The 19,064-nt window shown below is 34.8% G+C and overlaps 1 protein-coding gene across 1 annotated transcript in view; it reads right to left on the bottom strand.

Moving 5' to 3' along the window:
* The window catches only part of LOC118737545, a gene marked incomplete in the record, with an annotated part of 159,008 nt that overhangs the window by 57,622 nt on the left and 82,322 nt on the right, over positions 1 to 19,064 (bottom strand). Inside the window, 1 exon segment of the mRNA XM_036468119.1 lies at positions 4,403 to 4,442.

Genomic DNA, 19,064 nt, shown 5'->3' with positions numbered 1-19,064 from the left:
GCTGTCGCTCAACGATTGCATGCCTTCTATAAACCAGCAGCAAAAAATAAAACAACTTTTATTAGAACAAAAAATAAATTATGTTGAAAAACAGTTTCCACACTTCTATGCGCCGCTCAACGCTGGGCGGCAGGTGGTTACTGCTGATGCTGTCTGCATCTCCGCCTTTGTGAAATTATTCAAAATCATAATAAAAACTTAAACAATGGTACGAAAATCAGCAGCAAAAACAACACTTGCATGCACAGACAAGGAAAGAGAGACTTCACATTAATTAATTGTGCAATGATGTTATTTTATGAGTAAAAAAGATTGAGGCTTCAATCGCTGCACTGCACGACACAAACGGCAGCAGCAAGCAGTTTAATTTTTTTAAATGAATTTCTTTGAATTTTCGACTTCTTGTGTTTGACGGGCAATTTAGTGCCTTTGGTTTGTCTGCTTGCTGGTTTAAAGGAAATTTTATTTGCTGGCCGTTTTCCCTACCTTCGGCGCATGCTCGACTAGTGTGCGGTTTATGTCGGCTGCTAGTTGATGCCTTTGTTTACTGTTTATTCATACTAAGTTGGCTTTTTTGCTATAAATTTGCAAAGCTGCTTTATTATTTTTTTTTTAATGTATATTCATGTGCTCATACGCATGTATGTATATAACTATGTATATATGTATATGTAGGTTCATTTTTAAATCTCACACTTAAACTGTCACAAGTGTAAAAGTTAGCTAGGAAGCAAGAAGGCCGCATAGAAAACTCTTAAACAGCATTAGAAAATATTTCTCTTTAATTTTTATTTAAACCAGTTTCGAAGTTGTGTCAGATTGTGTAATTAAAAGTTGAAAAGAGAAGAGAGATGCATCATAGGAAATATTTAAAAAAGAGAGACCAAAATGCAAGCATGTGAGGAGCTAGTTTCGGACAGGAAACCAGAAAAACAGGACAAAAAAAATTTAAAATTTAACGACCCGAACTCTTGTAAAACTAAAAACGATAAACTCTAGTCTCTCCAAATGATAATAAATACTTCTCAACTCCCCTGAAGAGCAGCAATAGCAAAAATTGTGGTGATAGCGTAGGCCTCGAGCCCCAATCGATGATGGCGGCATAAATTGTTCTCTGTCTTACCACAACCAGACTCAAATAAATGGCCGGAGTCAAAATACCAAAGCTGAAGGAGCAGAAAATTTTCTAACTCCACCCACTTCTTTTTAAGAAATACTCTGGGGAATGCATGGCTTTGGATCGGAATTTAAGTGTTCTCTGCCTTCTGCAGAAGTCAGAAGGAACGCAAAATACGCTAGAGTATCATATATCCAAGCGCTAAAGAACTCATTGGGCCTTGTCAGTGCGACTTTCGACCTAGCACATGCCAAATTTGTAAAATACCCTGGAGAGGAGACTCGACACAAATCTTTCTCTGTTAGAATTATGAAGGATTTTTCCGAACCCTTTGATTAAAACAGAGCGAGTGCCTATCGGGTGATTTATTTCATCTAATTTTGCAGAAGATAATTAATAACATCTGCAATGCTCAACCGCTCAGATAAAATTTGCTGTAGGAGTGTATAATTGCTGGCATTTGCCAATGACATCCAATATCATTGGCCTCAAAAGTGCCTTAAACTGTCTACAAAGTGCGTGGGTCTATTAAAAGTTATTGTATCGAATTCGTAAATGATTTCGTTTATTTGGGAATTCTAGTAAAGTAAACAAAAATCTTTTACAGGAAATCAAACGAAGAATATCTCTCGCCACGATGTGATACTTTGTTTAAGTAGGCAGCATATAAAAATCGCACATCATATTCGTGCTAGCGGCACTGCGCAGGAACGATGAAAACATCTATTGAAGCAGCGCTTGAGGTGTTCGAGAAGAAGATTTTGCCATCAATTTGTATTTCTTTGAGCATTTTTAACGGCGAATATAAGCTATATGGGCTTTATGTGTGTATGGAACGCCTCATCCATACCAAAATGGAAGGGGCTCACACTTCATGTGTTTGATTTGTTTCAAATTTTTAGGCTTGATGCATAAACATAAATAATAAGTAAATATGAAATTTTAGCTTGATTAATACATTTTTAAACACTTTGCGGCCAAAAACAAAAACAAATCGATTTAATAGTTTTCCAAATATCTCGAGAACGGGGCGAGAAAGAATATGAAAAAAAATTGCACATACACACATCAAAGTTTTCTATGAAAAGAAATATAAGGAAAATTTTTTTTTTTTAACTTTTCACATACAAATTTTTTGATAAAAATAAATAATTCCTGAAAATATGCCATCTCTGAGTATTGTGCAATATTTAAGCAGAGTATTATGGGGTGCACTCTACAATATTTTAAGTTATTATTATTTTTTACCTCGAAGTTGAGTAAAATAAGTACCCTGGCATTAATTTGAGTTATGATTTTTTTTCTTAACACCAAGTTGAGTAATATAACAACATTAAAAATTTAAAATTTTTTAAGATTTTTTTTTTAGAATTTTTTTGAGTATGTAGTTTTGTAGCCCATTAAGTTTTTGTAGAATAAAGTGTAAGTTTTAAGCTACTGCATAATTGCGTTGTTTTTTAATATTGTTTAAGCTTACGGCTTTTTGCACTTTTTTCTTACGAAAGTAATGCGTAAAAACGTTTTGAAAGAAAATTAAAACAAAAAAAAAATTAACGCCAGACTTTACTTTGTCAAACACTAACATTGATACATATAGAAGTATTACTGTGGGACTGTTGGATGTTGCGTGATCTGCCTATTTTATTCATATTTCCATTCAACGTTTCATACGGCGTCATTAGCTACACAGTCGAACTGTATGTACATACAATGTATTTTCTTTTTATTTTCCATCTTCAACGCAAACATCAATACCCAAGTAAACAATATGGTTGACATTTTTTAAACCATTTGCAGCTACAGAAATGTGGCAATAAAAGAACAGGGATTTCAAAAACCTGACAAAGCTTTCAAAAAATGCTGTCATAATGATTAGAAATTGTCACCGTTTACATGCGCAGCGCCTGTTCGTCTCTCATGACAGAGTAAATTGGTGGTATCGATTAAAATTGAAATGGATGACACCAGCCAGTTGCACTTAAAATTCCAACATTTAGACAACTACGAATGTATATGTATGTATATGTACGGGGACCTACTATTCACCGACTAGCGATCATTCAACGGGCTAGCGAATGACAGTTAGGCGACCAGCGCAATGTTCTGCAGCAATAAATAACTCGCACAATACGACTTATTGCAAGTACTGCGCGCATATCGAAGCAGTGCAATAGTTATAGTTACACAGTGCATAAAGCGTTGTAATGGTACAACGGTGCTTTGCGGACATGAAACAATGTCAAGTTCTAATGCACCGCTGAGAATTGATGATGAAACGCTGCCATAGCATATTGATGGGCAGCTTGCTGAGTACGACTATGAAGGCGATTATGTTGTCACTGTACGCGGAATCTTTCATGCTTTGTTTGTTTTATGAACTTTTGTAGACTAATATGTGTGTGTGTGTGTGTGTGTGCGAGCATGTCTACTGAAATCTTTATGACATTTTAAGGTCACGTCAAAAGTGTTGTGCCATGCACCTGATTGTCTACATTTGGCGATATTAAGTGACAGGTAGTCGGAGTTGACATTTTGGGGGATTTTGATGCTGACAGAAAGACAAGTTTTTGAAGAAAGCAATAGATGTGTGAACTTTGGGCACGAGAGAGTTTTTTGGGCATTTTTGATTTTGTTTTGACGCACGTTTTATGTATGTACATACGTACATACATACTTTGCACTAGTACATTTATACCTTTCATGAACATGAAATGGTATATACCAGCAGAAGAAGAAACAACTTTAAGCAACGTCCGTATGTCCGTCTCTTGGTATGCAATCTAGTCCCTCATTTTTGAAGATATACTTCTGAAATGTGGTGCGCTGGTGTATTTTTATAACGTATTAGTCATTTGTCGGAACCGGCAAAGTCGGGCCTCTATAATATACAGCTATCCTACAACTGATTGTTCAGATATGAGGTTTTTCGTTATAAATCCTCCACTTATCCAGATAGGAACAGAAAATTTCGCACTATTTTCAAAAGGGGTCAACAGAAAGCTTAGAGTAAACAACACCAAGCGCGGGTCACTACAATTTATAGTTTTCACACAACTGATTGTTTGCATATGATTTCTTTATATAACTCCTCTATCCATGTATGCGGTGAAGGTACAAATTTTGCAAGAACCCAACCAAATAAATTAAAATGCAACCATCGGTTGAGATAAATTTTTCTGACGCTCATGAAAGGTAGGAAGCCCTCGGCATATCACTGTTTTCACTTGTTTTCATTGTCTATTTCCCACCTGGTTACTTTCCTTCTTCTTCATTCAAAACACTTACCTTATATGCAAAGTTTACTGATTCACCAATTGTTTTTTGTATAGCTGAAAACAAAAGAAATAAAGCTTGTTATAAAGAAATTTTTTGATAATATTTTTTAGTTTATTATATTTTTGAAATATTAAAAAAGGTCTTCAAATTAATTTAAATGTCATAAATGCATATGCATATTAAGGTACGTTCCCAAAAAAAGGGGCGATTTTGACGTAGAATACGTCTTACGTTTCGATATGGAAGCTATGCTCAAATGTTGTAGTTGTAATTTTAAGAGCTTCACGAAAACGCTCATTCAAAGGTAAAATTCCAAGCCTTTTTTTAAAGTAACCAATTTGATTTCTGTCGCACAAACAACGGTAAATATTGGCTTATTTTGGATTTGCAGATATAACTATTATTTTTAGCCGACTTCCAAAAAAGGAGGAGGTTATCAGTTCGTCGGAATATTTTTTTTATTTTTTTTTTTATGTATGTTACCGCATAACTTTGGACCACGTCAACCAGTTTCGATAATTCTTTTTGCATCGGAAAGGTAGTGTCCCAGAGGTGGTCCCATACTAATCTGGTTAAGACCCGATCAGTGGATCATGAGATATATATATATATATTTTTTTTATATGAGAGTTGGAGTCGATTTTTTTTGCTAAAAATTACTTGTCGGTATATATGTAGGTTCTTTGGAGCAATTGAAGTATTATCGTGTACAAATCTTATATAAATTCAACAAATATTGAGCATTTTAATCTTCATCAAAAAAACTTACGCTGTCTCTCCTCACGTGTGACTTTTCACTCTACATATGAACATTTCCATTTTTAACATACTTCCAAAAAAGGAGGAGGTTATCAGTTAGTCGGAATATTTTTATTTTTTTCTTTTTTTATGTATGTTACCGCATAACCTTGCACAACGTAAACCGATTTCGATAATTTTTGCATCGGAAAGGTAGTGTCTCGGAGGTGGTCCCATACTAATCTGGTTTAGATCCGATCACTGGATCATGAAATATATATATATATATATACTTTTTTTTGTAGTGGGTTTTTTTGCGAAAAATTACTTATTCTTTTAAAATATTATAGCATTTTAAATTTAACACCGTGAAAAACGAAGCTTTCGAAGTTATTTAAAAAACACAAGAAACTTTCTGATTATGAACCCAAGGCTGCTGGGGTATATTGCGAAGAATACTACAAAACACAAATAACAGACCTAAACTAAATAGCGAAAAATTACAGAATTTTCAAAAATTAGTTCGAGATTTGTAATAAGCGAAATTGAGAACCGCTAAATACCAAATTTCATGAAAATTCAATATTTTTTTTTAATTCTTGGAGTCCATATTGGATTCGCTATTTTGAATTTTTGAAAAGGCATTTCATGTTCGTTAAGGCATATCTTGTAAATTATATGATGGTAAATATAGAATAAATTACAATAGTCCTTAATGTTTTAATACACTTTATAATATTTGCAACAACTGCTAAAGTTGGTCTAGTTAAATAAAAATCGCGGCCACTCTTTTTGACGCCAGTTCGCGCGGCGTTTCTTTTCGTATATTCGTAAAGGGCACTTTACATTAGTTTTTCGTAAAGTAATGATGATATTACTCGGCCCTGCTCACCTTTTTGAACAAAATAATTCTCTAAAAATATGCGTTATTACTATGGTATTGATAATTTAGCAACTAACTTAGCTTATAAAATATTTATTATGAAAACAGCATATTCCATGTTTAAGAATTAACACTAAAGCAGCAATTACTGTTATAATTAAAAGCTTCCATATAAAATTTTTAATGAACGCTATCAACAAATAACTGTTTGAACGTGCTCAGCAGATATTTTTGAAAATACTATTCAGGTTTGAGTTTCGTTGGACATATCTAAATAACAACAGTTTTATGCCGGATAATTTATCACAGTTTTCAAATAAGCCTTTTTCGCGTAAAACATGGCCTCTCCGACCACTGTGAGACGTAGAGAAAGAGTGACGTAGTGTTTATCGGGTCAGTCGGTGTAAGGAGACCTTTATCGGCTTCCCGATCGCTTTCCTTTCTGGATAAGAATCATACTTGTATAATGATGCTGAGATCAAGACTAGCTATTAAATTCCCTTATATAGTCTGTGTCTTCTTCTCCAATTCCGTCTCAGTAATAATTAACCCGAGTTAAAACTCTCTCATCACCTACAGTCTTGACTCCCTGAGTGTGGCGGCTGAATCTTAAAGCAGTCATTATATCAGCGCTTGCTGTTTTTTTAGGTCAGGTAACAAACCCCCCAGCTGTAAACATAGGTAGGTATTTTTGTAGGAGTTTATTAAATTTAATTTATGAATACTTTTTTAACTATAATTTGCAAACGTTAAGTCTCATTAGGTGCTATTCTCCTCCGACTTTCAACTTAGGTTTGATGTTCGCCGGGTTCCAAAATATTTTGTGCTCGCAGATAATGGGATTAACCGACCGTCTAATAACTGCAGTTTCAGCTATGATATCTTGTTCCTTTTAGTAAAAGGGAAAAGCTCTGCCTCGTCTGGATTAATTTCCTGAAAATTTCAAACACAGAAATGTATCCATCATCCGACAACATTTTCTTAGTAGGCCTTTGTAGTGGGCTTTAACCTATGCACGAGAGCGGGGTATACCATACCCCAGCACTTTAAAAATCATAATAATTCTTAAACAATAAAAACGAGCGAGTTCGTTTTCCCAGTAGCTACATTTAAATGCGGTGTTGTCGTTCCGATCAGCGCAATTGATTTAGTTCGGCTTTCGCCATGAATCGCGTAACAAGTGCGCTTGGGTATGAGCTATTTGAATTTTATACTCAAGAAAATATGTACAACCAATTTCACGAAAGCAATTTAAGTGAAAAATGATTTTAATTTTCTGAATGTTGTATGGAAATTGACAGAAATAAAATACCAAATTTCATTTAAATTGCTGGTGAAACCGGTTGTTATTAGTTATAGGATGAATATAAAGTTTTTTTTTTTAATAGAACTTTATTAAAATGTATAAATAAACACGCCTTTTATTTAAATTCATTCATTATTAGCTATGAAAAGAAATTTCTTATTTATAACTGCCATAAAATATAAATTTGCTGATTTTATTTAATTTGGGCTATTAATATGGGCTATGTCAAACCCCATGTGAGATTTATTCACCTATATAGTATACGAAAGGTTAAAGCAACAAATCTAAAATGTCGATACCAACGCAATATTTTATTACAAACTATGTAGTAGTTAAGCTCCAGTTGGAATGGTTAAAGGCTATATGTATATTCGGAGAGCGCTTTTCTTTAAGAGGAAAATAGATTTTATACTTTATCTTTTTTAGTGTACGTATATCTTTAGAGATTTTTCTCGCTATTATTTAGTTTTGTTTTATTTATTTTTTTACTGACATTTTTTTGCGTTCTTCTTTGTTATCAATCTTTTATACAAGGCTTTATAACAATAGCATACTCTTTCTTGTTGTTGAACTCTTTCTCGTTTTTTGCGCAATATCGCCCTCTTGAGACCACGTAGCTAAGCTAAGCAACAAAAACAATTGCGCTCGGCAGGATTCCCAGCGGTGTCAGCACAGCAGCAAATAGCAATGGCGCACTACTTATTGCAATGCAAACGAACGAACGAAAATCTATGCCAGCAGAGCATTTGCAACGGGCTTTGTTTAGCAGGTGACATTGAAACAATTTATTTATCTTTACCTAGTAATTTTTGCCAACCAGTCGACCTTTTTCGCTCTTGTTCTTTTTTTTTTTTGCTTTTTTGCTTTGCTTAAGACTTTTTGCCACTAACTTTTTTCTATCTACTGCCAAACCTAGCGGCTGCTAAATTTTGCTTAGCAAAAACTCGTTCAAGCAACTTGCCTCGTTTCCTATACGTTTCAGTGTAGACGACTGTAATTCGTTTGGCTTTATATTCTAACTAAATATTGTTGTTTTAATGGCATGTTCACTACCACTATGTAGTAGTGTAGTGGTATTATTGCTGCTGCCGCTGCTGTCATTGGTTTTTGCTGTTTTCCACAGTGCTGTTACTCTATTCTAGCGCTTTGTTTTTTGTCACAATTTGTAAAATTGCTTTTTAAGTGACATTATTAGTTTCAACCGCAAGACTCAAAGCGCCCAATGTAGTTCGCGTGTTGCACAGTTGCTCCTCCGCTGTTGCTACTACAACATTGTTGCTATAACACCACCCCGTGTCTCCTCTTACTAGTTGTAGCTGAGAATATTTTTATTGTCGCTTTGGCTTTGAACTCGTACTATGTCCATTGTTGGAACTTCGTCGTCATAATGTTTTTGGTAGCGTGGCAATGCAGCAGTGTGTCTGTTGCACAGTTGCTAGCGAAAGTTGACCCAGTGCGCGCTGCCATCAAGCAGGTAAACAAGCAAGCAAGCAAAAAAATGCTTAATATGTATATTTAGTTTTTGCATGACCATTCCGTTCATTTTTCCATGCTTGCACTAATCTATTGTATAATTTGTTTTTGTATGTGCATGTGTATGTGTATGTGCATGTAAGTGTGTGCGTGCATTGTTTAACGTTTTAGGTTTACATTAAAGTACAACATAAATGGTTAATTGTTAGTTAACTTGTAAATTGCCTTTTTTATTCCATGTCGATGGCGACAACAAAAGCTGAAGTATTTATGTATAATGGCAGCAAGCAGCTAGAGCGCGATAAGAAAGTTCTGCGCAAACGCAGTCACAAGTATGGCAAGTGGCAAGGTTGGTTTGTTGTTTGGAGCGGGGCGAAGTGCAGTGTGTTGTGCTGCAAGTAAAAGCAGCAAGCCATTCTACGCTGACTTATCGCGCGCTATCGACACATGTGCTATAGCTGTCTGCTTGTTGCTGGCTCGCTAGTAATATTTTCGCGTCACCTTATTAGGCGGCAGTGAATGCCACACACCGTTCAATGTTGATGCTGCCAGCAGACCAGTCACAAATTTGGCGTGTCAACGAGGTAAGCGTCTTTGTTGTTGTTTTTTTTTTTACCTTACTTAGTTTTATTTATTATTATTATTCTTTTTACTTTTCTTTGAGCTGTAAATAGTAGTTGTATACTTACACATACACATATCTGTGCGTTTAGGTATGTATGTAGGTGTCTGCTCTCGCTGTGTATTTTATTTTAGTGAATATGCTATCAACTTGTTGCCGCTGTCCGCACAAGTGGCACATTTTTTCGCACCAAACTTATTATCTTATTTTTCCCTGCTTCTTATTGTATGCGTTTGTTTTTAGTCTTTTACTCTCTTTTTTTTTTGCTTACTTGGTCACTTTGCGCCCAATTTTGTGCGCAGCTTTCAAAGGCCATACCAGCAGTGGCATGCCACAATTTTATGTGGTAGCAAATAGTTTTACTCATTGTCGCACCGAATTTCATGTTTCAAGCGTATTATCGCAGTCCTATCCCAATGTGAGTGCAGGTGTGTGGGTTTGAGTGCCTAGCTGCATTGCGTGCCAGCCATTGGAATGTGTCACCATTAAGCCATATGCCATAATGCACTCTCCTTGCTAGCATGCTAGCCAAACACACACACATGTTGATAGGTATGCATAGGCACAAATACAAGACAATTTGCTCGGTGACCGTCTCAATTTTATGTTGCATGTTTGTCACTTTCATTCACGACTATTCCAATTATTTCAAATGCTGCTTTTAACTTTTTCTTTCAACTTTTATTTTCTAACAAATGTTTTGATTTACTACCTATTTTTTGCATTTCTTTGTTTACTCGCGTATTTTAAAATTTTTATTTTCCTTTTCTTGCCTGCCACACTTTTCTGTTTTATTTAATTTAATTTTATTTTATTGCATTCCATTTTGTTTTCTATTTGATATTTCAAGTAAAGTCGATAAGTAGAAAGTTTGTTTTTTTTCAATTACCAAAAATTATGCAAATTAATGCATAGCTATTTCAGCAGATATTTGGTATTTGTGCTATTACCCTCTTGCAACTTTTCTGCTGGTTTTATCTGCCTTGCGAACGAACGGGTAGTTGGTGATCGTCTCTTTTTTGTATGGTTTTCCATTGAATTGTGCGTGATTGAATTACTTTAGTAGCTAGCTGATTGCTTGAACTGCAGAAACTTTTACTTGGCCTATACTTTCACGCAGAATTAGCATTCTTATTCGTTAGCTGAGCCGCAAAGCTTTTTGTTTTCAGTAAACAAATTGAAATCAAATCAAAATTCTGAAAGAGATGCCATTGAATTGGAAAGTTGTTAAAAATTTGGCCAGGTGACTTAATTTTGAAATTTTATGCCAAATTTAAGCTAGAGTTTGTTGAAAGCCTTGGGATTTAATGACTTCTCAAACTTTGAACTTTTTGTGCTGCCAACAATGGTTATACACAGAAGTTAACAAGTAATGTTTAACTCTTTTGCTCCCCAAGACCGAAACTACTTACTAAATAATATGTTTTCCCCTTGAAACATTTTCACTGGAAAAGGTGTAATATTTTTAGTTGTTTCCAAAATTTTTGTACACATTCAGTCTCATTTCAGAGAGCATTTCTTTTGTTATTTATTTATTTTACATAACGTTCTGTATTAGGATATATGGATTTGTATGGAAGGACCTCGAGGAAATTTTTCAAATTCAGATATCTTTTGCAAATAAAAAGAACACAAAGTTAAATGCAGGAATTTTTTTTTAATGACAACCTACGTCAATCATGATTCTCTTTAAGATATATATGTATGTGCCTATATGCAATTTTGACATATCATATCAAATAAATAAATAAAAACCGTTTGACGACCTCTACAATGCAGGCGATTTTAGATGAGGTATTCATTTTTAAACAACTTTTTAAAATCAGGGTTTAAAAGCCCCAAATTTAATAAACAATTTGGACAATATGGTGCATAATAAAAATTCTCCTCAAAAAAAATTGTGGTTTAAGGGCACTTTCAGAACACTTTGCTGATCCGTAAAGATGCTATTATTATAAAATGCTTTATGCACCAAATAAGTAAGGGTATCAACTTTAAAAAACCGCATGGCACAGAAAACTTGCTAAGTACAGTTACCGGCACTGCAATAAAATGTATATTGTTCATTTTCGAAAATAGTATTTTAATAAGAAAATATTATGAATGTTTTTGAACAGCTTATTAAATGCGAGTTTGCAGTGAAATGCGAAAGTTACCATTTGAAATGCGTGGTCGGGTTATCCCGCTTCTTCATATATTGTAACTTGTAAAAAATAAATGTTTCACTGTAAAGAGAAATTTTCCCGAACAAAAATTTTTTCTGTATGGGTATTTTAATTCTTTCGTAATCTGCAATAAATTTTACATTTTTGCAAAACACGTATTTTAACGAGTATCAATTTTGATTAAATTAGCGTCCTTAAATTCCGAAATAGCAAGGTTTCAGCATTTCTGAAATTTACCGTTGCATAAAAAGTTGGCGTAATTTCAGCCCGATGTCAAAAATTTTCAACGTCTAGCTTTTATGTTTGAAGTTGCGTAATTTTACCGAATTTGGTACGAAATTGACGGTATGTTGACTGAAAAACACATATGTAGCCCACTTTCCAAAAATTTATAATATTCAAATTTTCCGCCCAGAGATAAGATATCTCAAAGGCATGGGAAACAGCATTTTTTCGAGCGGAACAATTCCAACTCAGCATGAAAGGGCGTTTCGCATTCTCAAGTCAAATTTTGTTTTTATGGCCATATTAGGTTTGCAATTTTTCATCTGAGTGTTTTTAGAATAAGTGAAAAAGGGTTAAAGGGTCCTATTGGAAGGAAATAATATGTAGTTTGAATACGCAGTGGAAAATTTTACGAGGTATAATTTCGTAGAAGGTTTTAAACCATTAGCTCCTCTCTCATTAAAGGGTCGCTTTGATTCCTTTTTTGGAATTTCTGAATAAAAGGCATTTGGGAGGTCACTAGAGGGTTAAAATGTTCTAAAAAATGTTCAGAAAAAATCTTTATACAATGTGCGTAAAAGCCCACAGAAAATTTAAAACAAATATGTTGTCTGGCGTTGAACGTGGCGCTCAGTAAGATTACTTTGAATACTTTAAGAAGCGGGCATGTCGATCTTCTAAAGAGAGCTTTTAAATTAATGCGACTAGAGTAAAAAGGAATATATGTTTTCTATGTTTAAACTAATTACTTTCTTCTATAAATCCACACTTTTAATTCCAGTAGAAAAATGTTTGAAGTATATTTTTCGTGCGGTTTTTTTAAAAGTCGCACAAAAATCTAAATAAGAAAAGTACACATTGCCTTTTTTCATCAAGAAAAGATTCCGGTTTTTCTATATCTATACAATTACGCGCAGTTTACTTATGATAAACAATAAAAAAAATTCTTACTGTTTAAAATTATTGTTCGACAAATTAATGCAAAATTAACCTCATTCGGTTTTTTTTTAATTTTTACAAATTTATTGCACAAACAAGCAAATATCTTTATTCTTGTATTATCTCCACACTAAATACTAATAGCTTTCTAATGCAAAACTATTCCACTAGGCCCCATTGAACTCATCACAATGCCTTATCGAGAATGCCATATCGCCTGAATGCTTTCGCTCAACCCCAATGCCAAAGATCCTTTTATGCATTTTTGCCCCCCATACAAATATTCAACAATTTTCAACCCATTCCTCTGCCCTACCCCCGCACCGCTCAAACTCATAGGCTTAACTAAACACACTCATTGCATTATGCATGCGATGCATTGAAATCACATTAATTATTAGCGATGAGAAAAACTAAGCCCGGCAAGAGAATTCGTGGTACGATTTGCTGCTTGTCTCCAATCTCAGCCTAAGTTTCAATATCACCATTCAGCCGGCGAGCGCTTACAGTTAGCGGCTTACACAGTATCAGCAGCTGCAGCAGCAGCAGCAGCAGAGTCACCTTTCGATTTTTATCAGCTGCCATCTGGCCGCAATCTACCCAAAGCCACAATGACAACCTCAGAAATTTCACTGTATTTAATTTTCCGCTCCTAAATGGTGACTCGGTCAATGAGGCCATTCGAAGATTCACTTTTAAAGCATGGCGAATTGCTAAACGCCACAACCGCTTGAATAAGCAATGAATGTTAAAAAACACTACGCGTAAGCAAGGAAACGTAAGAGTGCAATAAGGGGGAAAAGATAAGGCAAACAAAAATTAAATAAACGTTGGATGGGGAATTTAGTAAAGTAAGCAAGAAAACAAAATCGCTGCTGCTAATGCAGCATCCGCTATCGCCGCCGACCTGGGAAATCCAATTTAATTACAAAGTCCAATAATGTGCCCAAAGTAGTGGCAATAACAATAATAGCGAAAAATAAATAAACGCGCTAGTGGTAGCATCAGCCGGCTTTGCTCACTCTGGGTAGCAACGAAACTAGTGAAGCAGCAGCGAGTCGTGACAATATTAGCGGACGAACAAAGCCTACCCGCACTTTAGGAGCACAAGCGGGCGGAAAGAGCAACAAACTCAGATCACAGAACAGGTAATGGAAGATACGAGCGCATTTCGGTAGAACGGCATGCAGTGACTTTGTTTGTGTTTTCCTTGCGTTGAATGGCTTAGCTGCATACGTATGTAGGTAAGTACTTACTAAGCGGAAAATGGCAATAAAATTTTATTGAAGTGGCAACGTTATACTCGCTAATCGAATCATTGATGATGCTGCTATCGCTGTCGCTGTTCTTGCAATTCTGGCTCGTTTTCGTTGATGTTGATGATGATGAGGCTGAACAGCAGCAGCAACTAATACACACACACTAATGCACATACACCATTAGTGCACACAGGGAGTAGGTTTTTGGGTTCAAACCCCCACCTCAAGCTAATAACCTCAAATACAAACTGTATTCTAAAGCTAAGAATCCAGCTGTCAAGAAAATCACAAGAAATATTTTTTATTATTTATGTTGCTTGAAAAATCTCTTTGATTTTGTTGTAATTTTTTTTTTTTTTGAAGAAATAAATATTCGAGCATTTTTCTTGAGAGCTGCAAACTGATTTAAGAAATTTTAATCGAAGGAAATTTCTTTTCCATTTGTGGTTCGTCATTTTATGAAAAAAATTTCGTTTTTCGTAATAGATACTAAAGTTAAGTACCCAGCTCTCAATAAAAGCAAAAACTTTATATAAAATGACGCACAGGAAATGGCGAAAAAAATTTTCTTGGGTCAAATTTCCTTAAGACAGTACGCAGTTCTTAAGACATTTTCTATGCTTTCTACTACGCTTTTATAAAGTTTTTTTGTGACACAAGGCAACCCATGTTTGCTACAGATATATATACCCGTTCCATTATTTCTTTTGGAGTGTGAGAGTGAGGCAGGGTGTGAAATATCAGATGTCAAAACTCCTTGGTAACACAGACGAAATAATGGAAACTTTAATAGAAATCTTCTTAATAAAATTCTTTTTTAAAATTTTTTATTACTTTTGAAAGTTGAGTGCATCTTGTGTTTATTGAACTTTTTATTTAACAAGTAATTTTTAAGCAAAAAACACAACCACTTCAATTCTCATATACAAATTTAGGAGTAGCGTTAATATTTTCATGATCCAATTATCGGATCTAAACCAAAATACGGGACGATCATTGAGATAAAGAACGAATTTATTGAAATCGGTTCACGTGGTCTAAAGTTATTCGGTAGCATACATAAAAAACAAAAAAAAATAATAATCCGACGAATTGATAACCTCTCCCTTTATTGAAGTCGGTGATTTTTGAGTTTATTTATTAATTACATACTGTACATAAAACTTGCATTAATGTATTTTAAAGAGCATATTATCTAAAGCGAATTTTCAGTATTTCCTGGTGATATACATATCTCTAAAAGTATAAATTCCCCCCAAAATATATTCCTGGGTGCGCCCCTAACATACACACATACATTATGCGCTTAAGACATACACTTGTTTGCGCCATTTAAGTGGTAAAAAAATATTGGCAGCAACAACAACAATCAACGGTTTTACTACTAATCGACCGCGCAACTTTCGATCTTTCAACGAAATTTCATTTCACTTGGATTCATTTCATTCATTCTTTTTTCATTTAACCAATCAAATCTGCACAACTTAACTGCTTAAATTTTTGCGCCTTCTTGCCCAAAGAAATATTAGTAGATAATTTTATGAGTTATAATTTTTTTTCTTGCGTTTGATGGTGCCAGTTAGGCGGTTGGTGGACCTACAGGGCGTATGATCGACGCGGCGTCCATGGCAATTCGATTTTATTGCTTTTTTTGTAGCGTATTATTAACCGTAATTATGCATTTTGTAAGTTTGAGAAGCGTAAGTAGTTTATCTGACTATCAGTGACTTAATCTCGCAATTAAAATTGGGTACTTTTGAGAATGCAGAAGGGGAAATTGTGAAGTTAAGAAGTGTCGGTGAAATTGGGTAAGAGTGTGGCAAAAATAAATTTGCTTCAGCTGAGGCTGCAGCTGATTACGGCTATTTCAAACAAAGTTTTACGAATCAAGTGCAGCGTATTAAGCAAAAGTGTTTCTTTCAATGCCTTATATGTAAGGTAGAATATGTCTTGAAATTTTAGTAAAAATCTTGAGAAAAATAAGTGAATATATTTTGTATTGACAATTTTTTTGAATAAAAACACAATTTTAAGCATTATTTTCCTTTCCAATGTACTGTATTCTAGTTATTATGTAATACATACTTAGTTAGGATACAGTAAATATATCGTATGTAGATAACTTTAACCGGCAAATAGTTGAATGGTTTGTTGAATTAATTGCATGCTAAAATCGATTTGCTTTAGTCACATATGGTATAAGTCTTGTATTAAGAACTAAATTAGATATTAAAGAATCAACTTAGGTTCCTAGTAAGTATGCCCTTCTCCTGGGCTAATATCTTTAAATGTTATGTGAATTCCAAGAAAAAGTCTGATGGGGAGAAGAGATGATCTCCGAAGTAAATATCATCTTCAAGTCGGTACTATTTACGCCAATTTTGCCTTTAATAAAGTCGCTCATTCAATACCAATCTCTAAACTAGGTAGTTTGGATTTTGATTATGTTGTTTTTTTTTTTGACAAAATCCTACCTTTCCCTCCGCAATTTTGTTGGCTTTGATGATAATACGTTATCCAATCCCTTCTATACTTCGTCCGGTATTTCGTAATCTTTAGCCGTTTACAGTTTAATTCTTCTAAACTGGCTTTCTCTACAAAAATCCCGTTGCCTCATCTCTTCATCGGTGACAATCAGCTAACAAGTGTTAGTTTGTTTCCTAATCAAAATTTGTATTTCAAAGTCATTTTATTTATAATATTGCCAAGTCGTATTAGTTGCTTGCCTTCATTCACCGAATTAGTTCAGATTTCGCGATTCTCTTTATTTTGAAGATACTGTTTACATCACTATTTTGGTGTATCTTCATCTTAAATACATATCTACAAATTGAAATAATTTTTCTTTCTTGCCTTCGATATTTATAATTCTAGGTGTAATGGACTCACTATTTTTGCCTGAGCATATTTATTCCCATATCCTGGTATGAAACTTATGCCTAATGTGACCAACCGTACTTCTTTCGGAAGTACAGTACTTCTTTTTTCGCTCTTGTACTTCGTACTTCGAAGTACAGTCAAATGTACTTCTTTGCTATATTTTGTGCTTCAGGCAGTTTTTGCTAAAAACGATAGAGAGAGTGGGGGAGCGCCTGCACTCAGTGCAAAGTCATTAGAAGCACTTCACAAGGTGGTGTTCTCTCTCCCCTGCTCTGGATTGCGGTTGTAAACGACCTTCTAGAGAAACTAAAAAAGTGGGCTGTCGGGTAATCGCCAATGAAATAATGTGGAACTTTTGGTTAAGGGACGACTTCTAGACACCCTTTTTCATCTGGCTCAAGGTTACCTGAACCAGGTAACTAGGTGGGCGATAAACGGAGACTGCTGTGGAAGCCTATCATTGAGGAAAGAGTAAGAAAGGTGTCGGTTGCCTTGAACTACTTTAGGGGAGCTATGGGTAAAACGTGAGGTATCTCGCCCAAATTAATACATTAACTCTATGAAACCAGATTTAAGCTTATATTGTTTCAAGGAGCCCTTGTCTGGTAGATCTCCCATACCTACACTGGCGCTTAACATACATATGTTGAACACGGCGCCTGCGGATATTGCAGACAGAATTGTCGCAGCACGACCTGCTATTGGGCTAAGGGAAACCGGGCCCTTTTGTGACATAAAAAAGGAAAAGACGTTTCTCTGCTTCAGCAAATGTTTTTATAGGGCACCTTAAAACACGTTACCTCTCAAGGGCTAGTGATTGGGGTTCCGACAGGCCATTGTGCGATTGGTATTCATGCGGTGAGACAAGGAATTTCAACTGATCCTTTTTTTATCAGCTGTCAAGAGGAAGATGAAGTGGAATCACCTCCACGCTTTCTTTTAGACTGTCCAACCTTCGCGGGGCTAAGATGGAAGCATTTTCGCTCGATCTTTTCAATAAAAAGTGCGCTCTCAGGGTTCGAAATTATCCGCATTCGAAATTTCGAAATCGGCTCGCGGCGTTAACTTAACCCAACCTAACCTGTACTTCTTTGAGCTACGAAATAGTTGGTCACATTACTTATGCCTTATGTTCTTCTAGGCCTTAAATCTTTGAAACAATTGAATGTGCTTTGAAATCCTGTAGCCATAGATTTCCTTTATTTCTGTACAAGCATACCTCTATGAATGCATGCGTATATTTGTAGTATGAATGTATGTATGTAAACATGGGCTCTAACCACTTATTTCGTGAATTTGGTATAGTAATTAACAATTCCAAAGCGTTTTTATTGCCTTCTAAACTGTAATAACACTAACGAAATGAACACTTTATAGCTGTAACAGAATTAAAACCATTTGTAGGTCACTAAATCACTTAGAAAATATTTTTGAGTTTATCAGCATTGATTTCTCCATTAAGAATGCAAAGAGCACAACAAAAGAAGGGCATGCGTGCCTACACGACATGGCAGCCAATTTAAATTGAAATCAACCGTTGCACATAAAAACAAAACACAAATTGATATCATTGCTCTAACTAGAAAATAAAATAACCAAAAAAAAGCGAGTAATAAATAGAATATTAAGTTGATTTGACGCTGAAGCATACTAAAGAAAATTTAAAATTTGTAAGAAAATAGAAAATACTCGTAGAAAAATTGTTGGAAATGGAGAAAACTTTAGGAAAATTCATCAGACACTAAACTATTCTTGACTATAGACGATAACTTCGAAAAATTCTAGTATTTATTATATCAAACTGTTATAAGGGTGTTTCATTAGGCGTGATATGATTTTAAAAAAATCCAGTTGTTGAGATAATTATTTGCATTTGCTGCATTGTATCATAATAAAAAGATATTAACAATTAGTTAAGTATGCAGAAATTATTGCTAACTCTTTTTGTATGTTTATTGAAAATTTCAGAGCATACATATCGTCCAAAAATTCCAAAATTCATTGTTTGATTGATTATGATGCATTTCATCGAATTATGAGTCCCCAAAATGTTTTGTGCGATAAAAAATTTTAGTTAGTTATAGCTTTTTTATATTTTAGCGACAACGTGAGATAGGGCTTTTCTATATTAAAGGAACGATAAGTAAACTGTAAACTATAAACGCGTTTTTCTCGAGTTTT

This window comes from Rhagoletis pomonella, unplaced genomic scaffold, assembly GCF_013731165.1.
Source record: "Rhagoletis pomonella isolate Grant_MI unplaced genomic scaffold, Rhpom_1.0 Rhpom_scaffold_00004, whole genome shotgun sequence".
In the NCBI taxonomy this organism is placed as follows: domain Eukaryota; kingdom Metazoa; phylum Arthropoda; class Insecta; order Diptera; family Tephritidae; genus Rhagoletis; species Rhagoletis pomonella.
Note: the sequence above shows the minus strand (reverse complement) of the source record. Positions and strands in the feature narration are given on the sequence as shown.